Genomic DNA, 15,754 nt, shown 5'->3' on the forward strand with positions numbered 1-15,754 from the left:
GAGGTCTTTGAGTGGGAGGAAGCCACGCCTGATTATGCTGGCAGCTCTGACTGACTGAGCCTTACTCAGAGCCCTGTGCTGAGTGGAAACAGAGTGGGGAGTTGCCAGCTCTTTGAGACTCTTACTATCCAGGCAGAGGCAGCAGCAACCCTATAGCTGGATTATCAGGCTTCTAATTGTGGAAGGAAAGACTAGGAGAGAGGCTTCAGGAACACTCTCACAGTGAGAGATCCTCTCACTGTTGGAGCCTATAAACACTAATGAACCTCGACTGCCAACGAGACTGAAGCCCAATACACGACATCGCCATAGAGAATTATCAACTGCAAACCTCTTCCAGAGCGTGCCACAGGGGCAGAACCCGGGGTACAAAGTCACCGACCAGAAAGACAGAAAAGAAAAAGCAAGACGACAACCTCTCAAAATCAAGAATAATCTGCAGATTTTATAAGCTATCCCATTTTATTATATTTGTTCGTCTGTGTTTCTTTTCTTCATTCTTGATTTTTTTTTTCTACTCCAATTTGGTCATTTAATTCTCTCTCAGTCTTACTCTCGCCTCTCTTTGAACTACACTACCCATAAGTGTTACATCTCCCATTATCTTTTCTTTCCTCCTCCTTTCTCTCTATGAGGGTTGCAATCCAAAACCCCTAACTCTCTCTTTCTCTCTCCTCCTTTTTCTTTTTTCTTCTTTAAGTGGTTCCATCTTTTCTCTCTCTCTCTCTCTCTCTCTCTTTTCTCCCTCTATATTAGTCTCTTCCTCTCTCCTTTACGTCTTCTCTCATTCAAACTTCAATAACAAACAAATTATCTTATCTGGGACTCAAACTTAAGTTTGTGGCATGTTGGAGGGTTTTTACTTCACCTTTTTAACACATTAGCAGTGCTCCCACCCCTGGCTCTCCATTTTATCTAGTTCTTGTTTCACTAAATACAATAGTAATTTTTTTAATTTTCCACCCCTTTTTCCTGTTTCCCTCTTATTCCTCTCATCATAACTCTGAGTCAGCCAACACCTAAAAGCAAATCATTTTATTCTTGACCCAAATTTTTTGCTAATTTGCTTTTTGTGGGTCTATACCGCTCCCCCCTTTTTTATATATAAATATTTTTTTCTTTTATTATTTTTCTTTTTCCTTTACCCCTATATTACTTCTCCCCAATTCAGGCCCTCCACTATAGGTATTGTTTGTTCTATTTAGTACAATATAATTCACAGTTCATCACAAGATTTTCTCAAAAAAGAGGGGAGAGGAGAGGAGAGAAAAAAAGGAGGGGAAGGAACTATTCCCTTTTTTCCCTCAAATTTTTAGTTTATTTTATTTTTCTTTATTTAATGATTAATTTTTTTAAAAAAACACGCAATTTTTTATTTTTATTTTAATTTTTTTATCCTTTTATTCCTTATAAAATCTCATTAATACTATCAAGAAAACCACCCTCAGATGCCATTAAAGAAGAGAAAATCAAATATCATGGATACAAAAGAAAGAGAGGTAACACAGAGAGATGAGGAAAAATCTATGGAGAAAAAATTTAAGATATTGGAAACCTTGGAGTTAAACGACAGAGAATTTAAAATAGAAATTCTAAAAATACTCAGAGATATACAAGAAAACACAGAAAGGCAATTTAGGGAGCTCAGAAAACAACTCGATGAACACAAAGAGTATATCTCCAAGGAAATTGAAACTATAAAAACAAATCAAACAGAGATGAAAAACTCAATTCATGAGCTGAAAAATGAGGTAACAAGCTTAGCTAATAGAACAGGCCAGATAGAAGAGAAGATTAGTGAAATAGAAGACAAGCAACTTGAGGCTCAACAAAGAGAAGAAGAAAGAGATTCAAAAATTAAAAAAAATGAAATAGCCCTACAGGAATTATCTGACTCCATCAAAAAGAATAACATAAGAATAATAGGTATATCAGAGGGAGAAGAGAGAGAAAATGGAATGGAGAACATACTTAAACAAATAATAGATGAGAACTTCCCAAGCCTCTGGAAAGAACTAAAACCTCAAATTCTAGAAGCAAACAGAACTCCAAGTTTTCTTAACCCCAACAAACCTACTTCAAGGCACATCATAATAAAATTGGCACTAACCAACTGCAAATAAAAAATTCTCAAGGCAGCCAGGGAAAAGAAGAATACAACATATAAAGGAAGGCCCATTAGATTATCATCAGATTTCTCAACAGAAACTCTACAAGCTAGAAGAGAGTGGACCCCAATATTTAAAGTCCTGAAAGAGAGGAACTTTCAGCCACGAATACTATACCCATCAAAGCTAACCTTCAAATATGAAGGAGAAATAAAAACATTCACACATACAGAAAAGATGAGAGAATTTATCACCAGAAAACCCCCACTCCAGGAAATACTAAAGGGGGTTCTCCAATCAGATACAAAGAATAAAAAAACAACAACAAAGCCACAAGTAAAAGCTCCAAGAAGAACATAACAAAACCAACTTTAAACTGTGACAACAATAAGAAAGGGGGGGAGAAGATGAAGATTAACAGTAGCAAAGGGCGATGGAGGGCAAAAGTACTCACAAAATAGTGCACTACAATGAACAGGGTAGGAACCCTTTTCATTACTTAATGGTAACCACCATTGAAAAAACCACCACAGAAGCACATGATTTAAAAAAGATAGCAACAGAGGAAAGATGTATGGAACACAACCAAATAAAAACAAAAGATAAAAAAACGAAAGAGAAGGATCAAACAAGGCACAAAACTAACAGAAAGCAATGTATAAAATGGCAATGAGGAACTCACAAGTGTCAATAATTACACTAAACGTAAATGGATTAAACTCACCAATAAAAAGGCACAGAGTAGCCAAATGGATCAAAAAAGAAAATCCAACTGTATGCTGCCTACAAGAAACTCATCTAAGTAACAAGGATAAAAACAAATTCAAAGTGAAAGGCTGGAAAACAATGCTCCAAGCAAATAACATCCACAAAAAAGCAGGCGTAGCAATACTCATATCTGATGATGCTGACTACAAGACAGGAAAAGTACTCAGAGACAAAAATTGCCATTTCATAATGGCTAAGGGGACACTGAATCAAGAAGACATAACAATTCTTAATATATATGCACCAAACCAAGGAGCACCAAAATATATAAGACAGTTACTTATTGACCTTAAAACAAAAACTGACAAAAATACAATCATACTTGGAGACCTCAATACACCGCTGACGGCTCTAGATCGGTCATCCAAACAGTGAATCAACAAAGACATAGTGGCCTTAAACAAAACACTAGAGCACCTGGATATGATAGACATCTACAGGACATTTCATCCCAAAGTGACTGAGTATACATTTTTCTCCAGTGTACATGGATCATTCTCAAGAATTGATCATATGCTGGGCCACAAAAACAACATCAGCAAATTCAGAAAAATTGAAGTTGTACCAAGCATATTTTCTGATCATAAAGCCTTGAAACTAGAATTCAACAGCAAAAAAGAGGAAAAAAATCCCACAAAAATGTGGAAACTAAACAACATACTTTTAAAGAATGAATGGGTCAAAGAAGAAATAAGTGCAGAGATCAAAAGATATATACAGACAAATGAAAATGATAATACGACATATCAGAATCTATGAGATGCAGCAAAAGCAGTGATAAGAGGGAAGTTTATATCACTTCAGGCATATATGAACAAACAAGAGAGAGCCCAAGTGAACCACTTAACTTCACACCTTAAGGAACTAGAAAAAGAAGAACAAAGACAACCCAAAACCAACCGAAGAAAGGAGATAATAAAAAGCAGAGCAGAAATAAATGAAATAGAGAACAGAAAAACTATAGAAAAAATTAATAGAACAAGGAGCTGGTTCTTTGAAAAAATCAACAAAATTGACAAACCCTTGGCAAGACTTACCAAGGAAAAAAGAGAAAGAACTCATATAAAAATAATCCAAAATGAAAGAGGAGAAATCACCACGGACATCATAGATATACAAAGTATTATTGTAGAATACTATGAAAAACTTTATGCCACTAAATTCAACAACCTAGAAGAAATGGATAAATTCCTAGAAAAATACAACCTTCCTAGACTGAGTCAAGAAGAAGCAAAAAGCCTAAACAGACCTATCAGTAGAGAAGAAATAGAAAAAACCATTAAAAACCTCCCCCAAAATAAAAGTCCAGGCCCAGACGGCTATACCAGCGAATTTTATCAAACATTCAAAGAAGACTTGGTTCCTATTCTACAGAAAGTCTTCCAAAAAATTGAAGAAGAAGCAATACTTCCAAACACATTTTATGAGGCAAACATAACCCTTATACCAAAACCAGGCAAGGATGGCACAAAAAAAGAAAACTACAGACCAATATCTCTAATGAATACAGATGCTAAAATACTAAACAAAATACTAGCAAATCGAATACAACAACATATTAAAAAAATAATACATCATGATCAAGTGGGATTCATCCCAGAATCTCAAGGATGGTTCAACATATGTAAAACGGTTAACATAATACACCATATCAACAAAACAAACAACAAAATCACGTGATATTATCAATAGATGCAGAAAAGGCTTTTGATAAAATACAACACAATTTTATGTTTAAGACTCTCAACAAAATGGGTATAGAATGAAAATATCTCAACATGATAAAGGCCATATATGATAAACCATCAGCTAACATCATACTAAATGGCACAAAACTGAAGGCTTTCCCCCTTAAATCAGGAACAAGACAGGGTTGTCCACTCTCTCCACTCTTATTTAATGTGGTACTAGAGGTTCTCGCCACAGCAATCAGACAAGACAAAGAAATAAAAGGCATCCATATCGGAAAAGAAGAAGTAAAGGTATCACTTTTTGCAGATGATATGATCCTATACATCGAAAACCCCAAAGAATCCACAAAAAGACTTCTAGAAAAAATAAGCCAATACAGTAAGGTCGCAGGATACAAAATTAACATACAGAAGTCAATAGCCTTTCTATATGCCAACAATGAAACATTTGAGAATGAACTCAAAAGAATAATCCCCTTCACGATTGCAACAACAACAAAAAAATACCTAGGAATAAACATAACAAAGAATGTAAAGGACTTATATAATGAAAACTATAAACCATTGTTAAGGGAAATCGAAAAAAATATAATGAGATGGAAGAATATTCCTTGTTCTTGGTTAGGTAGAATAAATATAATCAAGATGGCCATATTACCCAAAGCTATATACAAATTTAATGCAATTCCCATCACAATTCCAATGATATTTTTTAAAGAAATGGAGCAAAAAATAATCAGATTTATATGGAACTATAAAAAGCCCCGAATAGCCAAAGCAATCCTAAAGAAAAGGAATGAAGCTGGGGGCATTACAATACCTGACTTCAAACTCTATTATAGGGCCACGACAATGAAAACAACATGGTATTGGCAGAAAAATAGACACTCAGACCAATGGAACAGAATGGAAAGCCCAGAAATAAAACCACATATATATAGTCAAATAATTTTTGATAAAGGGGCCAACAACACTGAATGGAGAAAAGAAAGCCTCTTCAACAAATGGTGCTGGGAAAACTGGAAAGCCACATGCAAAAGAATGAAGCTGGACTACAGTTTGTCCCCCTGTACTAAAATTAACTCAAAATGGATCAAAGATCTAAACATAAGACCTGAAACAATAAAGTACATAGAAGAAGACATAGGTACCAAACTCATGGACCTGCGCATTAAAGAGCAATTTATGAATTTGACTCCACAGGCAAGAGAAGTGAAAGCAAAAATTAATGAATGGCACTATATCAGACTAAGAAGTTTTTGTTCAGCAAGAGAAATTGATAACAAGATAAACAGACAGCCAACTAATTGGGAAATGATATTTTCAAACACCTGCTCAGATAAGGGCCTAATATCCAAAATATACAAAGAACTCATAAAACTCAACGACAAACAAACAAACAATCCAATAAAAAAATGGGAAGAGGATATGAACAGACACTTCTCCCAGGAAGAAATACAAATGGCCAACAGATATATGAAAAGATGCTCATCTTCTTTAGTTATTAGAGAAATGCAAATCAAAACGGCAATGAGATACCACCTCACACCTGTTAGACTAGCTATTATTAACAAGACAGGTAATAGCAAATGTTGGAGAGGTTGTGGAGAAAAAGGAACCCTCATACACTGTTGGTGGGAATGTAAAGTAGTACAACCATTATGGAAGAAAGTATGGTGGTTCCTCAAAAAACTGAAAATAGAACTACCTTGTGACCCAGCAATCCCTCTACTGGGTATATACCCCAAAAACTCAGAAACATTGACTTGTAAAGACACATGCAGCCCCATGTTCATTGCAGCATTGTTCACGGTGGCCAGGACATGGAAACAACCAAAAAGCCCATCAATAGATGACTGGATAAAGAAGATGTGGCACATATACACTATGGAATACTACTCAGCCATAAGAAATGATGACATCGGATCATTTATAGCAAAATGGTGGGATCTTGACAACATTATACGGAGTGAAATAAGTAAATCAGAAAAAACCAGGAACTGCATTTTTCCATACGTAGATGGGACGTAACAGTGAGACCAAGAGACATTGATTAGAGTGTGGTGGTTACGGGGGGAGGGGGGAGAGGGAGAGGGAAGGGGGAGGGGGAGGGGCACAAAGAGAACTAGATAGAGGGTGACAGGACAATCTGACTTTGGGTGATGGGTATGCAACATAATTGAACTTTAAGATAACCTGAACATATTATCTTTGAATATATGTATCTTGATTTACTGATGTCACCCCATTAAAAATAAATACAATAAAAAAAAGAAATATATAATTTTAGCAAATTGGTGATGAAAAAAAATGTGTTTGGAAGTATTGCTTCTTCTTCAATTTTTTGGAAGACTTTGAATAAAATAAGAACCAAGTCTTCTTTGAATGTTTGATAGAATTCACTAGTATAACCGTCTGGGCCTGGACTTTTATTTTTGGGGACATTTTTAACAGTTTTTTCTATTTCTTCCTTACTAATTGGTCTGTTTAGGCTTTCTTCTTCTTCTTGACTCAGTTTAGGAAGGTTGTATTGTTCTAGAAATTTATCCATTTTTTCTAGATTGTTGAATTTAGTGGCATAAAGTTTTTCATAGTATTCTACAATAATTCTTTGTGTATCTATGATGTCTGTGGTGATTTCTCCTCTTCCATTTTGGATCTTGTTTATATGAGTTCTTTCTCTTTCTCTTGGTAAATCTTGCCAAAGGTTTGTGAATTTTGTTGATCTTTTCAAAGAACCAGCTTCTTGTTCTATTAATTTTTTCTATAGTTTTTCTCTTCTCTACTTCATTTATTTCTGCTCTGCTTTTTATTATCTCCTTTCTTCGGTTGGTTTTGGGTTGTCTTTGTTCTTCTTTTTCCAGTTCCTTAAGGTGTGAAGTAAAATGGTTCACTTGGGCTCTCTCTTCTTTGTTCATATAGTCCTGAATTGATATGAACTTCCCTCTTTTTACTGCTTATGTTGCATTGCATAGATTCTGATATGTCATATTGTCATTTTCATTTGTCTGTATATATCTTTTGATCTCTGTGCTTATTTCTTCTTTGACCCATTCATTTTTTAAAAGTATGTTGTTTAGTTTTCACATTTTTGTGGGATTGTTTTCCTCTTTTTTGCTGTTGAATTCTAGTTTCAAGGCTTTATGATCAGAGAATATGCTTGGTACAACTTCAGTTTTTCTGAATTTGTTGATGTTGTTTTTGTGGCCCAACATATGGTCAATTCTTGAGAATGATCCATGTACACTGGAGAAAAATTTATACTTTGTCACTTTGGATGAAATGTCCTATAGATGTCTATCATATCCAGGTGCTCTAGTGTTTTGTTTAAGGCCAATATATCTTTATTGATTCTCTGTTTGCATGACCGATCTAGAGCCATCAGCGGTGTACTGAGGTCTCCAAGTATGATTGTATTTTTGACAGTTTTTGTTTTAAGGTCAATAATTAGCTGTCTTATATATTTTGGTGCTCCTTAGTTTGGTGCATATATATTAAGGATTGTTATGTCTTCTTGATTCAGCGTCCCCTTAATCATTATGAAATGACCATTTTTGTCTCTGCGTACTTTTGCTGTCTTGTAGTCAGCATTATCAGATATAAGTATTGCTATGCTTGCTTTTTTTTGGATGTTATTTTTTTGGAGTATTGTTTTTCAGCCTTTCACTTTAAATTTGTTTTTATCCTTGTTACTTAGATGAATTTTTCATAGGCAGCATACAGTTGGATTTTTTTAATCCATTCTGTTATAATGTGTCTTTTTATTTGTGAGTTTAATCCATTTACATTTAGTGTAATTATTGACACTTGTGAGTTCCCTATTGCCATTTTATACATTGCTTTCTGTTAGTTTTGTGTTTTGTTTGATTCTTCACTTTCGTTTTTTTATCTTTTGTTTTTGTTTGGTTGTATTCCATACATCTTTCCTCTGTTGCTATCTTTTTTAAATCATGTGCTTTGTGGTGTTTTCTTCAATGGTGGTTATCATTAAGTAATGAAAAGTGTTCCTACCCTGTTCATTGTAGAGCACTATCTTGTGAGTACTTTTGCACTCCTTCGTCCTTTCCTACTGTTAATATCTGTCCTCTCCCCCCCTTTTTTTTTGTTGTCGTCACAGTTTAAATTTTGTTTTCTTATGTTCTTGGTGGAGCTTTTACTTGTGGTTTTGTTTTGTTTTGTTCATTGTATGTGGTTGGAAAACCCTCTTTAGTAATTCCTGGAGTGGGGGTTTTCTGATGATAAATTCCCTCATCTTTTCTGTATCTGTGAATGTTTTTATTTCTCCTTCGTATTTGAAGGATAGCTTTGATGTTATAGTATTCGTGGCTGAAAGTTCCTCTCTTTCAGGACTTTAAATATTGGGGTCCACTCTCTTCTAGCTTGTAGAGTTTCTGTTGAGAAATCTTATGATAATCTAATGGGCCTTCCTTTATATGTTGTATTCTTCTTTCCCTGGCTGCTTTGTGAATTTTTTCTTTGCCGTTGGTTTGTGCCAATTTCATTATCATGTGCCTTGGAGTAGGTTTGTTTGGGTTAAAAAAACTCGTTGTTCTGTTTGCTTCTTGAATTTGAGGCTTTAGTTCTTTCCACAGGCTTGGGAAGTTCTCATCTATTATTTGCTTGAGTATGTTCTCCATTCCATTTTCTCTCTCTTCTCCCTCTGATATACCTATTATTCTTATGTTATTTTTTTTGATGGAGTCAGACAATTCCTGTAGGGCTTTCTCATTTAAAAAAATTTTTTTTTGTATTTTTCTGAAGCTGGAAATGGGGAGGCAGTTAGACAGACTCTCCCATGCTCCCGACCAGAATCCACCCAGCATGCCCACCAGGGGGTGATGCTCTGCCCATCTGGGGTGTTGCTCTGCCACAATCAGAGCCATTCTAGTGCCTGAGGCAGAGGCCACAGAGCCATCCTCAGTGCCCGGGCAAACTTTGCTCCAGTGGAGCCTTACCTGCGGGAGGGGAAGAGAAAGACAGAGAGGAAGGAGAAGGGGAGGGGTGGAGAAGCAGATGGTCACTTTTCTTGTCTGCCTTTGCCAGGAATCAAACCCAGGACTTCTGCACGCCAGGCCGACTCTCTACCACTGAGAAAACCGGCCAGGGCCTAATTTTTTTTAATTTCTGATTCTCTTTTTTCTTCTCTCTGTTGTGCCTCAAGTTGCTTGTCTTCTATTTCACTAATCCTACCTTCTATCTGGCCTGTTCTATTAGCTAAGCTTGTTACCTCATTTTTCAGCTTGTGAATAGAGTTTTTATCTCTGTTTGATTTGTTTTTATAGTTTTATTTTCCTTGGTAATATATTCTTTGTGTTCATTGAGTTGTTTTCTGAGCTCCTTAAATTGCCTTTCTGTGTTTTCTTGTATATCTCTGAGTATTTTTAGGATTTCTATTTTAAATTCTCTGTCATTTAGCTCTAAGGTTTCTAATATATTAAATGTTTTCTCCATAGATTTTTCCTCATCTATCTGTGTTACCTCTCTTTCTTTTGTATCCATGATGTTTGATTTCCTTTTCCTTAATGGCATCTGAGAGTGGTTTTGTTGATAGTATTAATGAGAATTAATAAAGAATAAAAAGTTAAATAAAATAAAAATTAAAAAGAATAAAAAAAATTATTATCCCCCCCTTTTTTTTCCTTTCCTCTCCTCTCCCCTCCTTTTTGAGAAAATATTGTTGTGAACTGTGAATTAAATTGTGCTACATAGAACAAAAACTACTTATAATGGAGGGCCTGAATTGGGGAGAAGTGATAAAGGGGCAAAAAAAAGGGGGTATGAACCCACAAAATGCAAAAAAGGAAAAAATTTTGGTCAAGAATAAAATGCTTTGCTTTTAGGTGATGGTTGACTAAAAAATATGATGAGAGGAATGAGGGAAACAAGAAAAAGGGAAAAAAAATTAAAAATTACTATTGTATTTAGTGGAGCAAGAACTGGATAAAATAGAGAGCCAGGGTTGGGAGCACTGCTACTGAGGTAAAGAAGCGAAGTAAAATTCCCCCAAAGCGCCACAAAGAAAAATTTGAGTCCCAGATAAAGTAATTTGTTCATGATTGAGGATTGAATGAGAGGAAAAGTAAAAGAGAAAAGAAGAAACTAATATAGAGGGAGAAAAAAAAGAAAAGGAAAACACAAAAAGAAGAAAAAAGAATAAAAGGAGAGAGAGCGAGAGTTAAGGGTGTTGGGTGCAACCCTCATAGAGAGAAAGAAAGAAGAAAGGAAAGATAATGGGAGATGTAACACTTATGGGTAGTGTAGTTTCAGAAGAGGAGAGAGTAATACCAGCAGAAAATTAAACGACCAAATTGGAAGAGGAAGAAAATAATCAAGACAAGAAGATAAGAGAAACAAACAAACAAATATAATAAAATGGGATAGGTTATAATAAAGTCTGTGGATTATTTTTGATTTTGAGAGTTTATCTTCTTGCTTTTTCTTTCTCTCCCTCTTCCTGGTCGGTGACTCTGTACCCCGGGTTCTTCCCCTGTGGCATGCTTAGGTAGAGGATTGCAGTTGATAAGTCTCTATGGTGATGTCATATATTGGGCTTCCGTCTCGTTGGCAGTCCAGGCTCATTAGCATTTGCAGGCTCCTCCAATGAGAGAGTCTGTATTCCCGGAGGCTCTCACCTAGTCTTTCCTTCTTGAATTAGAAGCCTGATGATCCAGCTATGGGGTTGCTGCTGCCTTTGCCTGGAGAGTAAGAGGCTACAAAGAGTTGGGAAATCCCCACTCTATTCCCACTCAGCGCAGGGCTCTGGGTAAGGCTCAATCAGTCAGAGCCACTAGTATAATCAGGCGGGGCTTCAGCGCACACAAAGACCTCTGACTCTGCCCCTCTGTCCAGGAACAAGGGCGCCCATTCTCAGGGGGAATCTCTCACTCACTATCTGTGCTTGCAGACCAGAATATCCGGCCAGCTGCCTCTCACTCCCAGTGAGGCGTCCCGCCCACAAGGAAAAGTTCCAGCATAGGGAATTTCGCTCCCATTCACTCCTGCGTGCTGCTTTTTGGGATGCACGGGCGACCTCAAGACTCTGGTTTTGGCCCACAGAAAGGCCTCTGACTCTGCCCCTCTGTCCAGGAACACAAGCACCCACTCCTGGGGGAATCTCTCACCCACTCTTTGCCCTTGCTGACCAGGATATCAGGCCAGCTGCCTTTCACTCCAAGTGAGGCACCCCGCCTGCACAGAAAAGTTTGAGCATAGGGAATTTCACTCCTACTCACTCCCCATGTACTGCTTTTTGGGGCACAGGGGTGACTCCAATACTCTGCTTTCAGCCCACAGAAAGGCCTCTGACCCTGCCCTTTTGCCTGGTAACACGGGTGCCCACTCCCGGGGCTCTAGGAGGAATCTCTCGCCCACTATATATGTGCGTCAACTAGGAGATCGGGGTGGATGGCTGTCCCAAGTGCCTTTCTTTGTCTGGGTTTGGCACGAGCGTTAGCTTATGTTGACTGGGTTGCCACAAGCACAGTTTTTTCTCAGCTTGGATGTCCGGGCCTCAGCCTAGTTTGAACATTTGTGACACAGTCTGGTTCTATTCACACCCTATGCCCGCCTTAGTTCCTATACTCTCAGTTCCCAGTGAAAGCAGCCCTTATTCAGGTTAGTGAGGAAGGCGGAGTGTTTCTTCCTCCTTATTTCCTTCGGAGTTGATTATATATTTAGTCAATTGTTCCTCAATCATAACTTTGTGTTTAGTGTGGAACTTCTGGAGGCTCCAAGGATAGATTTTTTTGTCTTTGGTTGAAGATCTTGTTTAATTTTGGGGGAGATTTATAGGTATCACTCCTTACAGCGCCATTTCTCTGATGTCATCCAGGAATATTAACATTTAAAACCAAAAAAAACGTCCTCCCATCCTAGTTAAGGTATTTGAAATTAAATTGTCTAGTTTCTTCTATGTGTAGGTCAGTAACGTATAGACTTGGACTACATATTCACTAACATGGAGGTATATATCTTTTTTCACATGTGTTGAGTATAAATGACAATAATTGAATTTTTCCCCACTTTTTATTTTTATTTACATATTTTGAGTTGCTTCTCTATGTCTTGGGATTTTCTGTTTCTGGAATAGAATTTAGAAGTTTGTGAGCAAGCAGTCTCTGAGGACTCAATCCCAGAGCTCTGTGTAAAATTGGGATGCATTATAAAAAGGTCCTTAGGTGCCAGAAGTCTCATATAAACATGTTCTCCACTCACTACCCAAAAAGAGAAGTACATGCTGTGAGCTTGGAGCTTTGTGTAAGTGTCAATTGCTATGGAAGAGGCAAATGGGCTGTTGATTTGTGGTGAATTTGTGGGAGTAAATGGAAAGACACTTAGGCAGCGTAGGATGAGAACTGGACCATCGGGACAACCAGGCAGGAAAAAAATATTCATATGTTTTTAAAAGTAAGTAGGATTATCTTTTAAATATCTCAGAAAGATCCAATGCATTTAATATCATCCAGTCAATTGCATTGTATGAAATAAATCAATTTATGGCAGTAGGAAGGAACAAAGCTAGTGGAGACCTACTGTTGATAGTAGGCTATTAATGTTGTTCCAAAATAAGCAACATGAACTCAGTAATCTTGATCTTGGCTATCATCTTTCTGCTAGGCATTTTTTTTTAATTGGCAAGGGTATCTATGTTTATAGAACACAAATAAGAGTCAGTACACCTGGCAGCACTGGCTGTCTCTCTGATGTACTGAACTCAGAAAATATAGTTTAAAAATTATTTTTTACTTTGGTATGTTTTCTATATTAAAGAAAAAAGATAATTAAAAATGATTTTAAAAAAGCAAAGCTATACAGTACTGAAGATATCATGAAGGATTTTTATGCTTTAATTACAACTGTTGTGCCACATACCCTAGGGTAAGTTTCTCTCATTCTGAGTAGCTTGATTCAATTCTGTAGCATTTTGAAGTCATTGTTTGAGTGCCTTCTCCATCCCTTTTAGATAATTCTCAAATAGACTCTTCTCTATTGAGACACTGCCATACCATAGAGTTACAAAAAATACCTTCTCTAGTTCTAAAACCATCTGAGGCTCTCAGGGTTTTCCACCCAGATTTCCAGTGTCTTGACCTGGTGGCAGCAGTTAACCAAGTAAGGATGTACTCTATAGTAATGACAAAAGTAACACAGATAAAATTAACAGATGCTCTGAGAATAATACCCTATATAATGTGGATACTGAGAAAAAGTGGGCAAATAGCATTGGACTACTCTTCTTTCCTCTTTCCCAGTGGATCCTCTGTGCAGTTCCTGCTCCTGTGCAAGCATCTCAAGGTAGCAACCTTTGTTCTAAGAACATGTGACTGTGTCTCATAATCTGATTTGGTGTCTGTGAAAAGCCACTGGGCTTGGGTCAGAGTTTTTACATATGTATCTCTATGAAGAATAATGAGGAGTCAGAGAATTCAAGGTTTTTATTGTGTGAGTATCTATACACTTGGATCTATAATATTTTTATTGTGGATTACTTACAGGCATTTTTGAATGCCCCTGTGATATATTAACTTGGCTTTAAGTGCAGTCTTGATATTTTTAGTGTCACTCACCAGAGAGTGAATTTCCCAGAGTGGAATCTCATCTTATTCTCTTCCAAAGTGAATGGCAAGCTCTAATTATTAGAGGTGTGCACTGAACTTGCCACAAAATTCCATGTTTGTAATTAAAACTCAATCAGCAGGCAGAATGGAAACTGAATATGATCTGGTCCTGGCCTATTAATTGGCTAGGAAGCTGAATCAATATATGTCTTTCAGTAACAGGCCTACTCATAGTAAACTTGCCATCAATTCTGCACTGAAACACTAAGCTAGCAATTGATGTCTATCTCTTTCCTCCTCTGATCTCTCTTCTGATAGCATTCTTCTTGCTCCTTTTTCCCCCTACAGGAAGAGCAGCTTCACCTTCTTTGATTTTTGAACGATGACAAAATGATACACCTAAACAGGAGCCTTTTTCACCCCGTCACGTTTTTCCTTATTAGAATCCCAGGTATGAAAGAGGTTCATGTCTGGATCTCCCTGCCTTTCTGCTCTTTTTACCTTGTGGCTTTACTGGGCAATGCCACAATTCTGCTAGTCATCGAGGCTGCGAAGACCCTCCGGCAGCCAATATTCTACTTTCTGGCCATTCTTTCATCAGTTGATTTGGCCCTTTCCACAACCTCTGTGCCCCGCATGCTAGGTATCTTCTGGTTTGATGCACATGAGATTAACTTTGGAGCATGTGTGGCCCAGATGTTTTTGATCCATGCCTTCACTGGCATGGAGGCTGAGGTCTTACTGGCTATGGCCTTTGACCGTTATGTGACAATCTGTGTTCCACTCCGCTACACAACTATCTTAACACCTCGGGTGCTGGTGGGCATCAGCATGTGTATTGTAATTCGTCCAGTTCTAGTTATACTTCCCATGATCTATCTCATCTACCGCCTACCCTTTTGTCAGGCTCGGATAATAGCTCATTCCTACTGTGAGCACATGGGCAATTGCAAAGTTGTCCTGTGGAAACATTTGTATTAATGCTATCTATGGGCTCTTTGTTGTTTCTTTCTTTGTTCTCAACCTGGTCCTCATTGGCATTTCCTATGTCTACATTCTTCATGCTGTCTTCCACCTCCCCTCATAGGATGCATGGCTAAAAGCCCTAAGCACCTGTGGTTCTCATGTTGGGGTCATCTGTTTTTTCTATATTCCCTCAGTCTTCTCTTTCTTCACTCACCGGTTTGGGCACAACATACCCCATTATATCCACATTCTTATTGCCAACCTCTACTTGGTTATCCCACCCTCACTCAACCCCATCACTTATGGTGTGAGGACCAAACAGATACGAGAACAAGTGGTTGGTACTTTTACTAAAAGATAAGGCTTCTATTACATTCTTTTGCTATCACATTTTGGAAGATAGACTTGTATATTCTTGCCTTAATGGATATCCTTGTCCTCACCTAGCGCTGCCAGATTTCAATACAAAATGATTTTTCTTTGCTTTGGCTAATGGATTTTAAGACTTATGGAAATTTTATTACATCTCAAGTTCAAAGACCAATGTACTATCCTGGAAAGAAGTTGTAAAATCTCTCTGTCTTTTCATAGGTTCATGCAGAATCCTTGATAGCATAAGGCTGCTTCTTTTCTGGGGCAAGAACATACCTGGGCCTTTTGTGCA

The 15,754-nt window shown here is 37.4% G+C and overlaps 1 pseudogene; it reads left to right on the forward strand.

The window, feature by feature from the left end:
- The first annotated feature begins 14,514 nt into the window (after positions 1-14,514).
- On the forward strand, positions 14,515-15,451 carry LOC136320602 (olfactory receptor 52J3-like; annotated as a pseudogene).
- Positions 15,452-15,754: the final 303 nt, after the last annotated feature.

This window comes from Saccopteryx bilineata, chromosome 1 (genome assembly GCF_036850765.1).
Source record: "Saccopteryx bilineata isolate mSacBil1 chromosome 1, mSacBil1_pri_phased_curated, whole genome shotgun sequence".
In the NCBI taxonomy this organism is placed as follows: Eukaryota; Metazoa; Chordata; class Mammalia; order Chiroptera; family Emballonuridae; genus Saccopteryx; species Saccopteryx bilineata.